Source organism: Triturus cristatus, chromosome 9 (assembly GCF_964204655.1).
Source record: "Triturus cristatus chromosome 9, aTriCri1.1, whole genome shotgun sequence".
NCBI lineage: Eukaryota > Metazoa > Chordata > Amphibia > Caudata > Salamandridae > Triturus > Triturus cristatus.
In genome coordinates, this window is record NC_140592.1 from 1,057,441,679 (window position 1) to 1,057,456,995 (window position 15,317).

At 43.7% G+C, this 15,317-nt stretch overlaps 1 protein-coding gene across 6 annotated transcripts in view; it reads left to right on the top strand.

The window, feature by feature from the left end:
* The window catches only part of MIA2 (MIA SH3 domain ER export factor 2), a 635,554-nt gene that overhangs the window by 273,179 nt on the left and 347,058 nt on the right, over positions 1-15,317 (top strand). The window lies entirely within an intron of this gene.

Here is a 15,317-nt window from a genome sequence, read left to right on the forward strand (position 1 = left end):
CCAACCCTGCGGCCAATCCTGAAGCTGCTCTCATGAATGAGAGCAGCTTTAGGATTGGCCTGAGCACTGATGATTTGCACTCCAGAACAGACTGGGAGCCTGTGCCTGCTCTCTCCAACACTAGCAAAGCAGCTAGGGTTGAAGAGAGCTTCACTGACCATGTGGGTTTGGCCAGCATTAGATGGCCGGCTAAACCCACATGCGCAGTGAAGACTGTGCCCACTACTCTCCCTCTAGCGTGTCACCACCCTGGCCCCGCCCACAAGACTCTGCACAAGAAAAATAAAACTGGTTTTAAACCAGTTTGTTTTATTGTCATTGTATTTTTCAAACTTTTGAAAATGCTGGCACGAGGGACGACACTTCTCTGGCATAACGGTGAGTGCAAACTGTAGTTCAGAAGCATCCACGTACAGGTTCACTAGATTCAGAGCCTGGAGGTGCTGCTGCACTGCTAGTAGTGCTCATTATTCTTTGCAGAGTTGTCAAAAGATCTATCGGGAATTAAGTCGAAACCTGTATGAGGTTTGGATATGTGTTCAGAATCTGTTGAATGACCTGAATGCTCTCTTTTTGGGGCATGTAGGTGTACATACATTCTATATCTAATGTCACCAGCATGTTGACATTAGTATTATACTATCTTTTACAGATGCTTCAATCTGTGGTACAAAGTCTTTTATTGAGAAAAAATATAAATATATATCTATATATAATATAAAAAAATCTGATTCTAAATTTTGGAGATGTGGGGAACAAGATTGTGCCATCGTACATATTCTGTGGTCATGCTCAAATGTGCACAGATACAGGAGACATCTCTGGACCTGTATGAACGTTGATGCTCACAAGTGACTTAAATGGGAGACTGGCTCTACTACCCGATACAAGTGACCTTTCTAATCTGCCCTCTTCCTTTACACTATATTTAGCCACTGCCTTAAGAGTCGCAAGGATGATGGATGATCTTACAGTGCTGGAAAATGAACAAACCCCTGCATTTCGAGAGTGGCTGGAAGGCATACATGATATGGTGACCTTCCAAAAACTGATTTATCAAATAAATGATAGACTCCCCAGTAAGAGGGGTGTAGGGCAAGTTTTCAACAGAGGTACATTCTGATCTGAGGCCTGAAACACATTACAGACACACAATGAGACTTGGTAGAAAACTGTGAGTGTATGTTGGGATACTTTCAGTACCGACCTGTAAAGTCATAGTATACCTGTACATAACAGATTGATAAACCACGTTGATCATTTTCGAAGATTATTGGTTACTTGTTACCTGATGCCTCACAGATGATGGGGTATTTGCTTTTCGGCTGCTAGTTATTGTTCTTTCATGCTAAACTCTTATGCTTCATCGTCTTGTTAATGGTCATTCGGGTTGTTTTTTCTTTTCATTTCTTCTTTCCCTCTTTTCTCTCATATTTTAGAGACCTTTCTTATATCTTCGGTGTGGTTGTACAATATCTGAAGCTCTGATTCAGTTGCGAGACGTGGGCGACTCGAGCTCGGATGCTGACTCTAGTCTGGGTCTGCTCTAGTTTTAATCACAAGTGACAGTTGTCTATGCCTGTCTCCCATGGGAAGGAAACCCTTAATATAACAGGTGACATATGCAAGCACCAGCAGTGAAGATTGCCTAGTTACTCACAAGGAGCCTGACTGGACCATTCACGAGGTTTTTTCGGATTGGAATGAGTTGTATATTGCACAAGTGCTAGCATATAGAAAACATTGTCATACTGGAAGTACATGGCTTGTGATATATTTCATATGTGAATTCTATGTACCTTTATGATTTTGACTAACCAAAATAAGTATAAAGAAAGAACAGGCGACGTATATAAATAGTACTTTTTCATATTGTTGATTTCAATATTGTTTGATTTTTCTTTTAAATACCTAAGAAATGAGAGGCAAAAAGAAATGTATTTCTCGCAGGTCCCCCCAGCTATCTTCATGTCCTGAAGAGACCCCAGAATTATGTTTAGGGGTAAAAACGTCATTTACACTAAAGTGCAAACAAACTTGTTTCCACTCTCGATCTGACCCGAATTCAGGCGATTTTCTGCATGTCACATTTTTATAAAAATTGGATAAAAATTAAGTTGTTTTTATAGCAACACATAATTGCTTACTCTCTTACTTTCTCTCACGACTTCCTTGTGGTTATTCTTTTCATTCGGGTCACCCTGCACTTACCTGATCATGAACATGGTCTGTGTTTGATTTATGCTGTATTTAAACATTCTCTGCAATTAGTACCTGTATTTTGTGATTATGCATTGACTGTTTGCAGTGACTTCACTGTTAAAAAAACAAAACAAAAAACTCCTATTTTTAAATGAGATCCATGGGAATTACTGGTCCTGACACAGCGGGGGGTGACAAGGCGGGTTCACTGGAGAAGCACACAACGGCTGCTGCTCCAGTAGAGGTCCTATATACGTGACATCCATATCCATAGCGTCTGACTGGGAGCGCTAAGGACGTGTAGGTCTTGTCCATAGTGCCCAAGGTGTTAAAGCTAAGTAATGTTTTCCTTTCTCTGCATCATTGTTGACAAGAATTACTGGTCTGACTTTGTATCATTACACGGATGCAACTGGCCAGAAGTCTGTTAAGGACCTACTCATGCGCTCTATTTTGTGGATTATATGGCCCAACTGCTCCAAATATTGTTTTTAGGTGCTGTGTGAAATGAGGTTTAGCCTAATTATTTTTAGGTCTCGGCCTGGCGAAAAGCAGCGCATGCGCTGCTCTGCCATTCAGAGGACCTTTTGGAATCGATCCGATTCCAGCGTGCATGCGGGGAGACAAATAAGACAAAAGATGTGCACGCGGGGATTGGATGCTCTGGGGACTTTTTTTTCCGCTGCCAGTAAAGCCAGTCCCCGCGTGCACATCTTCTGTCTGCCCTGTAAAGAGCCCGCGCTTGTTTTACAAGGATTGGCAAGGAGCAAAGACTTCCTATCTGGAAGTCGTAGTCCCTGTTCACCATAATTGAGTGAATCTCGGCCTGGCGAAAAGCAGCGCATGCGCTGCTCTGCCATGCAGAGGACCTTTTGGAATCGATACGATTCCAGCATGCACGCGGGGAGACAAACAAGACAAAAGATGTGCGCGCCTGAATTGGATGCTTTACTGGCGGCATGACACTCTGGGGACTTTTTCTTCGCCGCCAGTAAAGCCAGTCCCCGCGTGCACATCTTCTGTCCGCCCTGTAAAGAACCTGCGCTTGTTTTACAAGGATTGGCAAGGAGCAAAGACTTCCTATCTGGATGTCATAGTCCCTGTTCACCATCATTGAGTGAAAGTGCCACATTACACTGGTTTCTCCAACAAAAACTGTACTTGAGTGGGATGTTGCTGATGACAAGGAGCTGATCTAGATCTTTCTTTTTTAAATTTCCAAATCAACAAATGCTAATTGAGGAAAGTGAAAGGTCTTGTTTGCTGGTGCTATATATTGTGCCCGGGCTCGCAGCTACTGCTTTTCCAACACGCAAATTGTGCACATTGTGGAAAGATGCATCCACTGTTTGTCATCTGCTCAAATATTTACATCCTGTCTTTGGCACCGAGTAGCTGAAAGAACTCTGTTCACACTGAAATTGAACAATAAGAAAAGTTATGTATAGATGCATGAAGGCCCATTCCTGCCACATCAATGCTCGCACCAAGCTTAAAATGCAGCACAATGAAAATACATAAATGATTATCACGTTTGTGTAGAAGTAGATATCCGATTTTTTTGTAATGATATGTGGGTAACGTTTGCAAAATTACACTTATTTTGTGAAATACATTCCAGTGATCCTGCAAATATCGCTGCAAGAGCATAACTCCCCAAGAAAAGTCACAGGAGCTACCGGGTTGACTAGAAAATATCTCTCTGCATGACGTGTTCTAATTAAACCAATCTCCTGCAGGTTATAAAACACGCAAACGTTTGGATTAAGAAAAATAATCAAAACTTGCACTTTTAATGGTGTCCTTCAATGTTTATGGTATGTTTACTACTCACTCTCTACTACTAACTCTCTACTACTAACTCTCTACTAATAACATTTTGAGCAGAAGTATAAATAACGAGTTACAAAATACAATTCATTCAATAGTTCTATTATCCCCAGCCTCAATCTGCTTTATATGACTTGCTCGAATGTGCCACATTGCACTTAAAAATTTAGCTACCGCAAACACAACCGGGGGCGAGAGATCTGTTTTTAACACTCTGTATGCATGTAGATAATGCCTAAGACCCAGGTTCTTAAGAAGGGGAACAAGCCAGTAATTTCTGGGTCTACGGTATGCTTTACAGAAAAAGATCATATGTAGGTCATCCTCCCGGGATTGGGTGCATAGAGAGCATTGCTCTGATGAGGGGGGATTGGACCACTGCTTTGTGTATGATCTAAGTGGGAGTGAGCTGTGTCTCCACTGAAGGAACAATTTCTGGTCAAGACCGGACTAATATTGTCAAGAACTCTCTCTTGGTGGTACACATCTTTCGTTTTAACAAATTAGTTAGTAAGAGACCCCTCCTTTATAGCCCCTATAAGTTTTGATAATTTAAATTCATAAAATTCTTTTACCAGGAGTTTCCTAGGGATCCTACTCTCTACTACTCACTCTACTACTCTCTAATCACTCTCTACCACTCTACTCTGTACTCTCTACTACTCTGTACTCTCTACTACTCACTCTCTACTACTGTCTACTACTCACTCTACTACTCTCAACTACTCTCTACTACTCACACTATTCTACTCACTCTCTACTACTCACTCTACTACTCTTGACTAATCACTCTACTACTCACTCTACTACTCTCTACTTCTCACTCTCTACTACCCACTCCCTACTACTCTCTACTCACTCTACTAATCTCTACTACTCACACTATTCTACTCACTCTCTACTACTCACTCTACTACTCTTGACTAATCACTCTACTACTCACTCTACTACTCTCTACTTCTCACTCTCTACTACTCACTCCCTACTACTCTCTACTCACTCTACTAATCTCTACTACTCACACTCTACTACTCACTCTCTACTCACTCTACTACTCTCTACTGCTCACTCTCTACTACTCACTCTACCACTCACTTTACTACTCTCTACTACTCACTCTCTACTACTCTACTTCTCACTCTCTACTACTCTCTACTACTCACTCTCTACTACTCACTCTCTACCTCTCTACTACTCTCTCTACCTCTCTCTCTACCTTTCTACGTGCACACATATGCACATATACGTGCCCGGTTGAAGAGGCCGTCCTGAAGGGTCGGGGGCTCCCCAGTCGGAGGTGCTTTGTGAATATATGTGTGTATATATATATATGCATATGCATTTATATATATCTATGTGTGTGTATATATATATATATATATATATCTGCATATCAATAAATAAAAATATAAATGAATGCATACATATACATATATGCATGTTATGTACATGAAAGTTTGAAAAACACTAATAAAAGCAAAGCTAAAAAGCCACCTAATTACAAACCAAATTGCTTTAACTTAAACGAGGGCGAGACCTATTGCATTTTCAATGCTTGGTACTTAAGGTTTTTTAGTAGAAAACGTTTCATGGTTCCCACCAAGAGTGTGGTGGCCCTTTTATTTTATCAGCCAGTTTAGGTATGGCCACTGCCAGGATGACTTACTGTGACTCTCATTAGAAAAGTATTGTATCCACTTCAAGCGTTCAGTAAATTACGCTTCGGTTGAGTGAATAGTTTTTGCTTCACACCTGCAGGTCTAGCAAATGTTTTAAGGCATCAAAACTCTTTATTTTTGTAGACCTCATTTGAGATCAATTCAGTAACATAATGTTGTCCATACCAATTAAAACTCAAGAAACCAATGCAAACTCAGAAAGCGTTTGAAAAAATAAAAAATACCTTAACAAACATGATAATTTATAGGGGCCTGTATAAACCTTAATGCCTCACTTGAAGACTTAGCATTATATTTTAAAAACAAAGAACATGACCGAAAGCTCTAGGCGGTGTTGTTATGGTCTGGCAAATTAAAAACCTGTAATTAAAATCCTGAATGCCTCTCATGCAAATGTTTCAAACATATACTGCAAGAGGGGTGCCTGTCCATGCCTCTGTTGTGGCAGTCAAGGGGAGACCACTAAATCTTAACATAATAACTCTAAGTCTACATAGGGTTGTATTCAGTTAACTGTAGCCAATTCCACTAACATTCCATAGTTTTGAGCTGTTCCCTGTCCTTATCAAAGCTTTTTCGAGGCCCTTTGTCTTTTGAAACTTTTTTTAAATAGTCTGTATAAGAAATGTCTGATGGTCGGGTCTTTTAGTCCCAGTTGCAGAGCATAAGCACGGTTTTGTAGTCCCTTCAAAAAGACCTTGCTTCAAAAGATGCTGAAAGAAACGAAGCCATTTGGGTAGTGTAATAGTCGATCGACCCAGCAAAATCACCCTGGCCAGAGCCAGAATAAACCAGCATTGGCATCGCCAATAGGTCTCGCTTTTGGGACCTTTTATAAGTATTTAGTTATGCAGCACAATATCCTTGGTGCAACAACATCAACTGTTGCATGGCTAAACGCTTATAAGGTCCCAAAGGCGAGACCTATTGGCTACGCCAATGCTTGTTTTGTTGCTAGCTGTGCTCTCTGTGGTTCAGTTCACACCCAATCAAGAAAGCTATTCTTCTATGTTAATCTAACAACACAGTCCTGGAGCTTACCATTGTAAACTGCTAAGGTTAAGAAATAAACTTTCCTACGGGGAGTCATCATGCAGTCGCTACCTTCCCTGAAGCAGTTCTGTTGCTGAACGGGTAGAAGGAATGCGAGATGATCTGAACACGGAAAACGTCACGCCGAATAATTTTAGCAGTAAGCCACAGTGCAGTGTCAGAAAATGTATGCTACCTACCTGGAGAATCAAAGATCGGTTAAAACAGAATCCAAAAGTCGGCGGGGCTGTTTAGTTCAAATTCAACAAAGTTTTATGTATTTTTTCTTGTATATAATTTTAGCAGGCGTGGCCTGCTTGTTTGAGTTCAGAGAGGGAGGCTGCAGTGTAGAGCGAGAGAGAGGAGACACAGCGTGGGGAAGGAACTGCAAGGGATGTATGAGATTGTGGAAGAGAGAAGAAAGGTCGGAGAGACAGTGTGAGAGGGAGATAGTGATAGTAGTGTGGAGTAGAGGGGCGTAGAGCACCGTAAAGTTCAATTTAGTTGTGTAGAGCGGCGTAGAGTAGAGTTGCATAGAGTGGAGTGGCATAACAGAGTGACGTATAGTGGAGTTAAAATGAGTTGCATAGAGTGTAGAATGGCGCTGAATGGCAAAGAGTGCCAAAGAGTGGTGTAGGCTGGAGTGGTTTCGAGTGGAGTTGCACAGAATGGCGTAGAGTGGCAGATTGCAGAGTGGAGTAAGTGGCGTAGAGTAGAATGTAGTAGAGTGGAGTAGAGAGACATGCCATAGAGTTGAGTAGAGTGGCACAGAGCAGATTGGAGTGGTGTAAAGTGGAGTAGATTGGTGTAGAAAAACAGTGGCGTGCTGTGGAGTGGAGTGGAGTGGAGTGGAGTGGAGTGGCTTGGCACGGAGTATAGTGGCACAGAGTAGTACAGTTGTTGGTACAAACTCAAGACATTGTTCTTTGAAGTAAAGAATGAGTGTGTGATTCGTCGATATTTAGGCCAACATACAATGTTCACTGTTGCCAGGTGAACTCTCATAGACGTGATGTATTTTGTACCACTTGTATATACAGTTGAAGGTATGGTTAAAACATCTGCCTAGAAGTCATTTTAAGAAATGACAGGACAAATTCACCCGATGTCAAATAATGATGCTTATCATTATGCTTTACCATTCAATCCAGGCATGACTCACAAGTCCTGTAAACACTGTTTGCCTAAATAGGGCCACCAAACGACAATTATATAAGCGAAGAGTCTCCATGCACAGAATCTAAAAACGCAATGTAAACTCGGCCTTTCCATGTTCCTACAGTATAGATTTAAGTGTGAGTTTCAGTGTTACCTGGCCGAACAGGTGGCTGGCTATCGTACGACAAAAGGAGGTGTAACATTAAAATTTTTTAGGCATATTGAAGTACTGGACTGCTGTGCCATAACAAAATGTCAAGAATTAGCCCTCAGGAAAAGTTAAAAGGCTGCATGCGCTTGCTAAAGCGGACTGCCTATTTAACCAGCATGCAAAGCAGGAAACGCCAGCTCATGGAACCAAACAAAGAAATGAAACAGTGTCTTTTTGTGACCTACACAGGACACTTTTGGAGCGACTTTGAAGGTGTTCAGTAGCAAATGGCAATCGTTATAACACGTCAGCCCGTCTATGCCATAAATAAAAGTAGCAGTGCCTCCGTGTAGAAGCATGAAGCAAATCATACTCACCTCACGGTAGATGTAGGGAGATTAAGAGATTTGCCCAGAATCACGCGATGTTGAGCCAACGCCGATGCGCGAGCCTTGTTCCCCAACTCTGGCCGTTAGGCCACATCCTCAAATTCTGGGAGTTCAGACTAGATTAATTTCAGCAGAAACAAATCGGCATCTTAAAACAATGTAAGAGTGGGGAACATGAAGTTATCCAGTGACCTTAAATACAAAGTGCCCCGTTTTGGCCGCCCAGCCTTAGATTGTGTCAAGCGCATATTTAGCTTTACTGCTGCCTTCGATTGACTCTGACCGGCAGGCATTACTAATCAATCAATCAATCAATAAGGACTGTGGTAATCTAACTAATACAAGAAACAAACCAGCAAACGCTCGCCTCTGTTGTTGGCCGGAGGGGACACCTCGTCCTCCGAGGGAACACTTCTTACAACGTTGGGGGTGGCCATGCTGCACTATGAGAACCATGCACTACTCGAAAGAGCCAGCCAGCTGGAAAGGCCACGTCACCCGCAGGGGGGTGTTTACAGAAGACAGCCCCTTGATGTTTTCCCCACTGTCCGGGAAGAAAAGTCTTTTTTTTTAGTGGCCATTTGGCCCCTCCGTCAGTGCGAGATCTCTTACCCCATCCCCCCGAAGCGATATCTAGTCCTCGATAAAGTTGGGCATTCACGAGGGCTCACTCGCCTGGTCATCCTTGGTTTCTGGCTAGTTTTCATTCCACCTCATATCTATTTTTCTAAACACCCTACACTTTAAGTGGCCTTTGCTTACTCACTCTAGAAATTCTAGAGAAAAACACTTTCCCAATGACAGATTATTTGTTAAAGAGTCATAAAGCCGCACATCCCAGCCATGATACCCTGCGTTGCCCGTAATTTTGGTACATAATGCCCCCACTAGAAGCTGCACTCCGTGTCTTGACGTTTGTGCAGGCACAGGCCCCCGACTCGACCCTGCACAGTGCGCTGACCGTCACTTAATTTACAGGCTGTTCTCGTCTGTGTTAAATTGTTAACACTGTTTCTGTCTATCCATCTACGTAAAACACTCCAAAGTAAAAAAAAAAATACAAAGGTGTTTGGGGACGGCCCTTTGGCTTTTTTTTCAAAAGTATGTATTTGTTTAGGCCTAGATTGCTCCCCAGAGCATATGTGTAATGCGATCTGAACTCTGTTCCTAGATGCTTGTCCTCCATCGAAATCCACGCTTAAGATTCTCTGTGGCTAAAAATACACAGTTATGACTGTTTACTCGTTTAATTGATTGCTTTTAGTATAAAAATATAGTATTGCTTTCTATAACTTACTACAAAGTCCATTTTGAAGTCATAATCCTTTCGAACTCTGGTGTAAGAACTGTGAATACCACGTGACTCAATGGCGTCAGTGTTTTCATGTCTTCGGTTCCCATTCAGCAGCCCTGTGCATTTTTTTGTTCCATATTAATATAGCGCGAACTCAACCCGGAGGTATTGGAGCGCTTTACATGAGCACCAGTTGCATTACACAAGGAACACACTTCTTTTTGGTAGGGAGATTAAGTGATTTGCCCAGAATCACGGGACGTCGAGCCAATGCCGAGGCTCGATCCTTGTTCCCCACTCTGGCCGTTAGGCCACATCCTCCAATTCTGGGAGTTCAGACTAGATGAATTTCAGCTGAAACAAATCGGCATCTTAAAACAATGTAAGAGTGGGGAACATGAAGTTATCCGGTGACCTTAAATACAAAGTACCCCGTATTTAGCTTTACCGTTGCCTTCGATTGACTCTGACCGGCAGGCATTACTAATCAATCAAACGCTCGATAAGGACTGTGGTAATCTAACTAATACAAGAAACAAACCAGCAAACGCTTGCCTCTATTGTTGGTCGGAGGGGACACATCATCCTCCGAGGGAACACTTCTTACAACGTCGGGGTGGCCATGCTGCACTATGAGAACCATGCACTACTCGTTGAGCCAGCCAACTGGAAAGGCCACGTCACCCGCAGGGGGGTGTTTACAGAAGACAGCCCCTTGATGTTTCCCCCACTGTCCGGGAAGAAAAGTCTTTTTTCAGGTAGGGTAACAATTTCCTAAAATGTTATCACACCTTTATCCTTTCCCTTAATCCGCTGGGAAAGTTACTTTGTTTAATTAAAAAAAGGGGGAGAGACGTCCCCACCCCTACAAACCAGGCTAAACAGCCCCTTGATAATTATTCCCGCGTCAGGCTTTAGCGGGGCATTACGGCCCGCCGGAGCGTATGATATTCGCTTTGAGTTTTCGGGCTGTATGTTTATTGCTGCTTGTTTTGTTTGGGGGGCTACTTTGAGTTTCCAATGAAGGGCGTTGAAGTGCCCCTGGACAGGGGTGAACAGCAGCTCGGCCTGGGAGGGGCCCGCGTGTTTGTTGTTTTCACCCTCTTTCCTCCCTTTGTTTGGGCCTGCGTCTGCCTAGCCGCCTCGGAGCAGCTGTTTCAGCACAGGGCGTAGGACCCCCATGGGCTGGTGCCCGCTCCGGAGCCTTTGAAGGTCCTGCAAGGCTTGTGCTGTGGTCGAGGGAGGGGAAGACGCGGGGGTTTGAATGTGAAGCTCAAGCCGCAACACGCCGCGCCAGAGAAATTAAAGTTTCTCTTGCAGGACACCGCGATCATTTATTTTCTAACTATAACACTGAGTGGGGGGGCAGGGGGGGAGGACTCCATCATACGGGAAGGCACCTTTACATCTCATTCCTTATTTCAGTTTGGAAAGGAAACGATACAGAGATATGACTTTTACAGAATCAGTGAGTGAGAACCAAATGCGCCTCACTGCACCGCAATTTCCGAATGACCGGGGTGAAAGTCGACGAGGATGCCCAGGATGGAGTTTGCTGCGTGTGCCTGTCCTCGACAGAGACTTTTCTCTTTTGGAGCCGTCCCACTTGGATGGACTGCCCTGCTGGCGTAAAAGGTTTATTATCTTCTTTACGGGGCCATCTGTTTCGCCCCATAAAGAAGATAAGAAACCTTTTACGCCAGCAGGAAGTCAGACGAGCCAGTCCAAGTGGGACGGCTCTAAAAGAGAAAAGTGTACGTCACTGGAAGCTCTTTTCCAATGGCTGGCCACCGTTTAGCATAAACGGTGACGCCAGCCAATGGAAAAGAGGGGCGGAGCTTAAACCCAGCTAGTGAAAGCTACCCAAAAACATAAAATCTCGCCAGCGACACTGCGCATGCCGAGACCTAAAAAGGGGGAGTGAGAGGATATACTCGGTTCATCCTTCAAATCATCATCATAATAAAATGTATTTCCTAGGTCCTGATGGAAAGACTATAGGGGTATGGATTGAAACATGTCAACCTTTTAGGAAATAGGTTACATCATACCCTTCTCTACTAAATCCCCCCTTTTTAATCATACAACTAGAGGTCCGAATAAATGGGATAAACAAACCTAATAGCCAGGTATTTTTAAGATTCACTCCAGCACACCAACCCCCACACTCCTACATTTTATATAATCTTTTATCTTTGTATAAACGTTCAAGTGCTCCCATATAACCCATAGGTCACAGCACGCCCGCTCTATAGTGGAACAGGATGGAGCCGATGATGAAGCATGCCAACAAGGGGTAACCCTGGTGGGTGAGGGTTTTACATGAAAACTCTGTTTTCTCCAGCGGAGGGTTAGTCTCCTCAGTATGGCTGGGTTTTTGTATTTTTGTTGTGAGTTGAGCTTCAGACAGTTGGCATTCATCCAGTCTGTTATTATTCATGCAGTTATGGAAGTTGGTCTCCGTGGTGGTGGGGTCTGCTGAGAACGAGATGATGTGCTCGGTGTCGTTGGCGTAGGATATGATGTTCATATGTTGGTGTTGATGAGGGTGGGACTGAGGTATGGACATTGAGGGATGCCACAAATGTTGCTCTTGGGTTCCGAGGTGAAGGGAGGTAGGCGGACTCTCTGCGTTCGTTCCATGAGGAATGATGCAATCCATCTGAGTGCATGTCCCTTGATCCCGATCTGGTGCAGTCTCTTTATGAGTGTGTGGTGGGATATGGTGCCGAACGCTGCGGAGAGGTCGAGGAGGATCAGGGCTGCCAATTCTTCCCTGTGGAGTAGGGTGCAAATATCTTCATTGACAGTGATCAGGGCTGTCTCGGTGCTGTGGTTGGCGCGGAAACTGTAATGGGAGGAGTCTAGCAGGTTGTTTTTCTCCAGGTGCTTGGTGAGCTGCCGATTAATGGCCTTTTCCAAGACTTCCGCAGGGAAAGGGAGCAGCAAGATGGGGCAGTAGTTAGTGAGTCGCTTGGGTTGGCGGATGGTTTCTTGAGGAGAGGTCTGACTTATGCATGTTTCCATGTGTCGGGAAAGTTGGCTGTGGCAATGGATGCGTTGAAGTTGGTGGTGAGTTAGAAGTTGATCTTCTTACTTCCTAGGTTGAAGAGGTGATGGGGACAGGGGGACGTGGTGCTCCCAAGTGGATGGAGTTCATGATGGCTGTGGTGTTGGGTGTGGTGAGCTGTTCCCATGTGGTGAGATGCTGATCGGTGGAGGCTTTCATTGGAGGGAAGTGCTTGTGGAGGTCGGTGGGTTGGGGCTCGAAGTACCTGTAGATGGTGGATATTGTGTCACCGCTTAAGGAGACACTTAATACATGACCCAGGTCTGCCATTGCAGCGTGAATGCAGCTTTAAACTGTCAGTTCGACATGACAAAATAACTCTCTTGCCAAGCCTTAAACTCCCCTTTTATTGCATATAAGTTCCTCCTAAAGTTGGCTCTAGACAGTCTGTAGGAATTGGTGCATTGTAATTGAAAGGTTGGGCATGTGCCTTTAAGTTTTAAATGTCCTGGTAGTGAAAAACTCTCAAATTAATTTTTCACTACTGTGAGGCCTACCTCTCCCATAGGATAGCATTTGTTGCCTTATTACATTTAAAAAGAGCTAACCTTTGATTGGGAGCAGGTAGGACGTTCATTTTTGGTGTCTGAGAAATTATAACTTAAAATCCTCTTTAATGGTAAAGTCAGATTTGAAGTCACAATTCGGGAAATGCCAGTTTTAGAAAGTTTAGAAAAAGATAGGATAACCGGGCCACCAATTTCTAAGGCTGCCGTTTATTTCAGCAGACTAAGGAACAATGCATCTAGTCACTGTACCCTGCTTAAACATTTTGCCTTATTCAAAACATTTTTTCCAACCATTACATTGTTCAATGTGCCATTCAAAAGATACATTACTCATTTAACAGAGAAATTTGAAACATATAAATAAACAATACTGAAAACAATGTGAAATTGAAACAAAACATGTGTGAAATACATTTATGTCATTGGAAACAATTACACCAGTCTGTATTAGTCAAACATAACACTCTCTCTAAATGCCCTATACCTGGCTTCAGTTTAGAGACAAGGTTATGGCAGGCTCTGCGGGGATATATTTGAATTAACCAAAACCCACTGCAGTGTCCTTTTTAGTTTGAATCCCTCATAGGTTAAAAAAAGGGAAATGCCTACGCGTTTCCAATCCCCCAATAACTTCAGGTTTTAGTCACGGCTGAACCATGGTGTAATCTGTTTTTTCTTAATAAGGGTTCGATTTACCATTCGCACGTGTTGCTTCTTCAGCGCGACCTTGGTGCTTCTGACTTTGTGACTTGAGCGTATTGTCCCCAGTCCGATTTTGTGCTGTAGGTTGGAACCGAGTGGAGCGAGCGTTTTCGTGCACACAAATCCTTAGCTCATTGTTCAGATCTTGTAATCTTCCTCTTTAATGGTAAAGTCAGATTTTTTGGGGGTGAAATTTTTTATTGAGAATGAGAACATTCGTCATGTACAGATATCATGATATACAGTTCGTCATTTAAAAGGAGAGGTAAAGTCAGATTTGAAGTCGCAATTCGGGAAGTGCCAGTTTTAGAAAGTTGGCATTTTTCTGCCCTGTTTGGTGTTTGCATCCGTTCTGGGTCACATGACTAGGTGTAATTGGCAGTTGGACTTAGTTTATTCCTCCTAGACAGCCACACCATACAGGGATTAGGTGTGCCTGGATGGGCGATCACTGGCAGGATGGGGGGAGGGGCGGAACTGGGCAGAGCCCCACATGTAGATCAATAGGCAATGGCCTGCTTTTACACAAAGGACTTCACACCACTTCTTTGTTCCTGTAGTCAGGCTGGAGCCAGGGCAGAGAAGGCCGGAAATTCCAAGCACTAAAAAAAAAAAGATCTTTGGAAACTTCTACTTCAAAGAAGGAAGGCACCAGGTATGAAAATGAGACCCATTGACCCGATCTTCAGTTCACTTTCTGGACCTGCTGTGGGACTCCCAGAAGACTGCCTGCTGCTGTAACATTCTTCAGAAACAGTGGCGGCAGCCGCTTAACTTGAGTGGTAGGGCAGCCGCAGGAGATGGGGAGGAGTTTTGGGAGAGGGGAGGGGTTAAAATAATAAATAAAATAAAAGACTTACCTGCCGCTCCATCGACGGCTGCCTCACTGCTCCTCTCGTCACCGTCAGAACGGAAGGGGATGAGCCCTCATGGCACAGGCTCAACACCCAATCCAGATGCTGCTCTCACATGAGAGCAGCACCAGGATTGGTCTGAGCAGCCTTGTTAGCTGCGCATACGGTACATTGCAGCCTGTACCTTTTCTCCAACCCTGCTGTGTAACACAGCCAGGTTGAGGAAACATAGTCATTGCGGGGCTTGGACAGACAGCATAAATAAAATGACATTAACTGTGTTATTGTCATTTTATTTACGATCTGCTGGCGTGGGCTTTGGGGTGATGCTCCTCCATCACTACATTCAGAAGACTACTTTGCTGCACCTGGAAGGACTGTTCTGCTGCCTGAATCCTGCTTTGAGAAACTGCTCTGAGAACCAAGAGGAGACTGGGAGCAACCTCC